General features: G+C 43.7%; 1 long non-coding RNA gene across 1 annotated transcript; it reads right to left on the bottom strand.

Moving 5' to 3' along the window:
• Nucleotides 1-265: 265 nt before the first annotated feature.
• On the bottom strand, nt 266-1072 carry LOC146364431 (uncharacterized). Its single transcript, XR_014798882.1, has 3 exons — nt 869-1072; nt 430-655; nt 266-327 (listed from the first exon to the last, which is right to left on the bottom strand). It is a non-coding gene; the product is annotated as an uncharacterized LOC146364431 (long non-coding RNA).
• Between the last annotated feature and the right edge of the window lie 6202 nt (nt 1073-7274).

Below are 7274 nucleotides of genomic sequence, written 5' to 3'. Positions count from 1 at the left end.
TCACGACCTTGTATGTGAAGAGAAGGATTTTCAATTCAATTCTAGTTTTAAAAGAATTTAATTTAAAGGGAGCAAATGAAAATAGTTGAATATGGATATATGTGCTTGTTCTAGTCCTGTTAGTACTCACTGCAGGGATTTGGATCAACAGAACAACAACCTGATGATAATAAATTTATATTTTTATCCTGCTAAACAGGAGGCAAGTGGACTCAAGTGCTAGAATAAAACAAGAACAGCAGGGAGAGTAGAATAATGTTAACTGGTCTTTATTTACACAGTCAGTAAGACAGCAAGTGGATATGAGGGAGCACAGGAAGGCATGTTCTGGAGAAGGAGAGAGAAGGGTTAGTCTGCAGAAATTTTTCCAGAAGTTTTTGGAAGACTCTTTCCATAAGTGAGAGGAGTGAACAGAGCCAGGATACTTACTTGACATTCCAGATTTATCCAGTCACAGGCTGGCTATGTTTGCCACTGGTCTGTGCTCACAAGAGACAAGGAGCCCTCAGAGGTTGAGCAGGCAGTGATGGTTTGGTTAGGGAGTGCTGCAGAAGAAGCTGGCAGGTAACTGTCTCATCCAGGTTCATCCAGGTGGCTGTCTCAGTGGCTGTGGGGTGTTTGTCCATAGCGATGAAATGTGCTGCTTTGGAGAACCCTATCAATTACGGTGAATATGGTGGTCTTATCACAGGGAACGGGCAAGCCAGTGACAAAAGCAAAAGAGATGTGTGACGACGGGCAATGGGGTATGGTGAGAGGCTGTAATACACCGGCAGGGCATTGTGTGTTTGACTTATTGTGGGCACAGACAGGACAAGCAGCCACATACTCTTTGACATCTTTGTCTATGGTCTCCCAGCAGAAATACCTTTTTATGAGTGAACAGGTGGCTGCAGCCCCCTGGGTCGCCGGAAAAAGACTAACACTGCGGAACACTGGCATCTGCTGGGGCTCAGAAACCGCAGCAAGAAGAATACAGAAGTGCAAGTACAGCAAAGCTTGAGTGGTGAGTTCCAGGTACTGACTACGAGACAGGAGAACAAGGTTAAGCATACACATTATGATCAACAAGAGCAACGTGAGGCCGTGAACTAACATAGGTTAGCAGATAATCTGGCAAAGACTAGTTGTGAGCGTTGGTCATAAATACTGCCGGTGTAATTGCCATCAGGTGGAAACCCAGGGAGGAGCAAAGAGGGCTCCACCCAGAGGAAGAGAGCCGATGCAGTGGAAAGTTACCATGACTCACACAGACCATGACAGCTAGTTTGATAACGCTGACGTTTTGTTTACTTCAGTGATGATTTTTGTTTTGTATTTGTTTTCTTTGTAATTGAGAATTGTTTCTTTTTGAGAATCGATGCTGATGATAAGGACCACTTTCCATTTGCTTTAGCCATTGTCTGTTGACTCATTCACTAGCATACCAGGGTAAGGTCAAATGATAATAAAAAAAAAATACTTCCCTTTTTCTATTCCGAGTCTCTTTTCCTTGGCCTCAGTGGAAATGTCATGAGGTTAATAAAAGGTCTGAAAAAGAATTTATGATTTAGTAAGAGAGAAAAGCAGTGCTCAGACAATCTACAAGCACTTATACTGTTTTTACTTCTTTTTCTCTGCTCGAGAGTAATTCAAGTCCTTTTGTCCTTCTTGTTTAGGATTTCTAAGTAAAATTTAATTTGTCTCTGAGCTGACACAAAGTGAAAATTTGAAACTGAAAATTGAAATAACTGTGAACCTAAACCATACCTTAATTATGCTGCTGTGAAACTTCCTTTCCTTCTTATGTTTCTCCTGTTTCTCCTGTTTTAAAAAGGTAGTTCTTCCTCCCCACTGTCACCAACACCTTGCTCACAAGGCCTTTTCTTATCACTGTTGTCCTTCTAACGCAGGGCCTGTACCTTTTAGTATAAACCACCTTGAGATAATTGTTGGTGTGAAATGATGCTTTATAAAAACAACTAAAGGAACTGAAACCGAAAGATAAGCACTGGCAGGCAGGGGGACATGGTTGGTTGACTGGTTTGTTTTTGCTTTCTCCAGAGGTCCCATATACCAGCCTTTATATGACTCATGTCAACATTCAGAAAAGTGTCATATTTGGAATAAGAGTGGAACTGAAATTTAACTACTCCTTGTTGTGGTTTTATACTTTAGTAATCACTTTAGCTCACTATTAACAAATTAGACACAACATCTAACAGGGGCTAATGTTAAAGTAATTAGCAGCAGTAGCTGACTAACATTGGTTAGCAATCTTATCTAGAGATAAAGTTAGTTTGAAGCTATTTTATTAGCTTTTTCATTTCCACAGCTGCAGTGAGGCTGATTAACCCTATTGTTAAAACAAAGCGAGGAAGTCATCACAGTCAGAAGAAAACACAATTCACTAGACACGACTTTTACATAGACCTTACAATCTATATTTTAATCTCAAATTTGTCTCGCATGTCAGGGATATGGTGATATGATGAGGTGTTCAACCTGATTTCCTCGGGCACCTTCTTGTCTGACCAGCAGCAAGGACGCTGGAGTATTTAATCCAATTACACATGCATTTACTGGAATGTATGCAAAGGTCTCACTGTAAAATCTGGTTAGGGGAGAAGGCAAGTAACCACAATGGGGCTGCAAAGTGTTTCAAGTAGTTGAAAAAGTAGTGGCCCATTAATTTTCAAATTAAGCAGTGCCTACTAGCAGCCATTTTGTCCTTAGTGATAAAGGGATTGGCACAGAGGTTACTGCTCCCTCTTTTTATGTGTCCAACTCTGCCGAGCTTGTCTCAGTTTATTCCCTTGGGCTGCATTTAGCTCTGTGTATTCTGTTGCTCCAGCCAATTAGCATGCTATGTTAGCAAGCATGCGCCCTGCAGGGCTGAATATGCCCAAACCTGTCTCTACGATTTCCACATTCGCACTGTGGCCTCATTATCTCATCAAGCTAATCAAGTGCCTGTTCAGTATGTGTAGGCTTGTTTTTGCTTATGCTGTACATTTAATTACACCAGCTGGTGAAATTACGGCTGATGGTCTGTGTGGAGTATAGTTTCGAGAGAACCACTGACATCATTTCCATTAAAAGCTGAGTTAGTCATAGCACTGAGTGCAAACTGCCTAGCAGCAGTGTGCTTATGATTCACCTTTGATGCCGAGACGTGGGCAAATGGCGCTGATTGTCTCTTAATGGCTCATTAACCAGCAGTAAGGCTGAACATTAGTTTACAGCTCTATGATATTCATGGATGGTGATACCACAGCACATCGTCTGTTTCTGCTGGTCGTGTCCAAATCATGTCTTTAAAAAAGCCAAATCAATATGAGAAAGACAGTCGCATCTGACAGCAGGCTGAAAGACTGCGGGCTTTTGTGAGGGCCTTGCACACAAACAGGCCAATCCAAAGGTTACTGAATGTGTACTTATTCAAATAAAACTTGGAAATGTCAAGGGGATGTACGAGTCATCATTAAATAAGTGAAAGAATAGTACAAGTGAGAAAAAAAAGATTTAAATAATTTTCTTCACCTTGCACATATTCAGTCCTTAAACCACAAATTTGATGATTCCCTGTCTTTATCAGTACAAGTGCTTTTATAAACCCCTTTTTTTAAATATGCTATTACTGCACATTGTTCATTGACAAGGAGGTGCACTTGTGCAGACAGATGCATTCTGCATGTCTGGAACTCCTTGAAAAGCCTTCAGTTGATCTTGCTGCAGCAAGAGTACTGATGAGTATCGATTTTCTATTTTCATCATCAAACAAATTAAAATATTAGACAACACAAGTCAACACAAAATGCAGTTTCTTAACGAACGTGTTTATTATTATGGCGGGAAATCCAAACCTACATGGCCCTGTGTGAAAAAGTGATTAAAGAACAGATGGTGTTCTTTAGGGAACATCAGAAGGCAGATTATACAGCTTTATTGTCGGATGAATGCATATTGGGGAAAACTAGAAACTAGGGTACAGGCAGAATACACAGTGAGGAATGAGGGAGAACACGACGCCGAACAGAGGAAGACGCAGACACTAAATACGAAAGGGAAACAGGGCAAAGAGGAAACACCTTGGAAACAAGGCTGGCAAATAATCAAACAGAACAAGATGCATACCAACAGGAGACTATCAAAGTAAAACAGGAAGTGCGGTGAACACACACAAACACACACTGGGAGACTGACAAAACCCAGGGAACAGAGAGTGAGAGAGCAAGGGACAGGAGTAACATGTGTCCTTGACATGTCACGTGTACTTTTATGCAGCCGAGAATAAAAAACCCAATGGATGTGACTGTGATATGTGGCGACACGAGGTGAGAATAAAGTAAATACTCTTCACAGTTTAAGACAACGCCACTCTGGGAATTTCACCCAGAGAATACTGGAAGTAACACTAATCACCAAGGAGGCAGTTAGGTTTGTTATACTCAGTACAGAGATGAGGTTCAATGATAAAACAAGTTGACAATTTATTAAAAATTATTTAAAACACCGTATAAAAGCACAATCATAAATATCCATGTACAAATATGCTTAAAAAGGTATTCAGAGCTGAGGCTTACCAGTGGAGGGGCAGGGATGCCAAGCACAAACTCCAAAAAGAGAAAACACACCAAGACACAAGTGCATCACAAAATCACACACACTAATAAACTAAACAAGGCAGGTGTGTACACTCAAGGATCCCACCACCAAGGCACCCTAGTCTCCTCCACGTCGGCACTCCGCATCTGAATAAAAGAACAAAGAAAATTTTAATATATTACAACAAAACTAATGTAGCGCTGGGGGATAACCCAACTGCAGGACCACACTGGTGATCTGCAGCTAGAAAAAGGGCCTCCCACCAGTGGCGTAACAAAAATCAAAACTACAAATCAAAACAACAGAAAACATACAATCGGGATAAAACTTTAAAATCTGGGGCAAACGGAATCGCCGTGTTGCTCCAACTTGCCGTCTGCCCGACTATAAGTTAATCATCCGGTCCATTAATATGTACGCCAGCCAATTCCCATAACCGGCATGCATATGGCCGCTGTCCACGCCGACATCCACTTTAAAAAGCTGGCAGCAGCAGGAAAAGAAACCTCACAACGGGGACAGACGGTAAAAGCAAAGCAAAGCAAAGCAGCAGCACTTCTGTTAGCGTGGCGTTGCGTAAAACTAAGGCCCACACTTCCTGCAAAGCATAATAAATAATTACTATAAACGAACAGTAAAAGGCAGCGATCGTAACAAAATTGAATTACGTACCGAGTAGAGCGCGTCATGAAACATGAGCAGAGTGGCTCAAAGGAGGCTTCTACAGCTATGACCTAAAAACAATATCTGTTTACCACCAAGTAAGGTAATGTACACACTACAATGAGTAAACACCTACCAGCCGCGATGGAGGCTTCAGAATGATCTCTGCAACACCAAAGGAAGTCAGGTGACCAAAAAGGAGATCATAGGTAAGAGATACAGGGATGCTCAAATGGCCACTATTTATACTAGCGCCCCCCAATGCGCCAGGCTGAAAGTGGGCTGAACCAAGGAATAACATTCATCCTGCCACAATCTACCCCTCCTTTTTGCATCGTCGCCCCGACGATGGATTACAAGGACACCCAGGTTAATCCCAAGGCCTAAAAAATGCAGAGACAGCATGCACCCTAAGCTCAGAAATAGAGTTTGCAGCCCCTGGTGCCACCTCCCCTGTTGGTCTTGGGAGATGATGGATGTTTGAATGCTGGCCAGCCGTGGACCGTGTTGTTCTTCGCACCACCATATTTCTTGTATCAGAGCTTATAGTGGGAACAGGAAGAGAGCAAGATGGAACTGGTGCTGCCCTCGGGGTCGCTGTACAAGTGGCTGGAACGGCGGAAAGCCGGTCTTCTGGTGAGAGCAACAACTCAGAGCTACTTGGAATCACTGCCACTGGGCTATAAGATGGTAAAACATTTACTTGAGGAGCTGCTACGCTCAGGAATAGCAGGTCACTGTCACTTGATGAGTCATGTTCTGAGGATGGCATTTCTGGGCCATGTGGACTACTGCTCGGAGCAGGCCCTTCTGATGGTGTAGCTGCTATTACCACAGCCTTCAACAATGTACGATGAACATGCTTCACACTGCTAGGATCATCTGCAGGTGCAATGGTATATACTGCCCTACCTCCTTTAGGTGCCTTCAGGATCCTATATACCGCTGGTTTCCATCGATCTTGGATTTTACATCTCCCTCTTCCACTCAAATCACGCAGGAACACCAACTGCCCGTCATTCAATGGTGCCTCTTTCACCTTTTTATCATGGTGCCTCTTCCTGCGGTCGGCAGCCAGTTGCAGTCGTTCCTTGGCTCCTTCATGTACAACCTGTAGCCGAGCTTTATGCTCCTGAATCCACTCGTGCACATCTCCACTGATGGGATCCGGTACTCTGCCCAACAGAAAGTCCACTGGCAACCTGGGTTCTTGCCCAAACATCAATAAAAATGGAGTTTCCCCAGTAGCCTGATGGGGAGTGGTGTTGTAGCAATAGAGTAACTGGGGCAAACATACATTCCAGTCCCTTTTCCTGGATACTGGCAGGGTCCGCAACAAATTGTGCAAAGTCCTATTAAAGCGTTCGCACTGACCATTTCCAGCCGGATGATAAGGAGTAGTATGGGACTTCTCAATACCATAAAACTTGCAGAGCTGCTGGATCAGGGAGCTTTCAAAGTTACGACCCTGATCAGAATGAATACGCGCAGGTACACCAAACTTCGAGAACCACTCTGTTACGAGAACCTGGGCCACTGTAGCAGCACATTGGTCGCGAGTGGGGACAGCCAATGTATACTTGCTGAAAACATCAGTCATTACCAAGACGTTCTCCAGCCCATTCCGGGAAGGTTCAAGCAGGGTGTAATCAATAGCCAAGATTTCATTTGGTCGAGAAGCCAACAAATGTCCCATGAAACTTTGAGCTGCTGGTTGGGTGTCTTTTGCAACTTGGCAACGTTCACATCTCTGACACCAGCGAGCTACCTCAGCAGACATACCTGGCCAGTAGCACCGTGAGCGGAGAAGCGCTAGGGTCCTTTCCACACCTTGATGGCCGTGCTCCTGATGAACATGAGTCAGCACCTGCTCCATTAGTGCACTAGGCAGCAAAAGCTGAAGTACCACCTCGGCACCGTCAGGGCGATGAACCTGACGATACAGAACTCCATCCCTTTCAATCAGACGATCCCATTGTCGTAGCAGCACCAGAACAGGTGGGGCAAGTTGCTGCCGCTCCTCG

The sequence above is a fragment of the Perissodus microlepis genome, chromosome 20, assembly GCF_051167445.1.
Source record: "Perissodus microlepis isolate ML-2025 ecotype Zambia chromosome 20, ASM5116744v1, whole genome shotgun sequence".
Lineage (NCBI taxonomy): Eukaryota > Metazoa > Chordata > Actinopteri > Cichliformes > Cichlidae > Perissodus > Perissodus microlepis.
The sequence above is the reverse complement of the archived record's forward strand: the minus strand, read 5'-3'. Positions and strand labels throughout refer to the sequence as shown.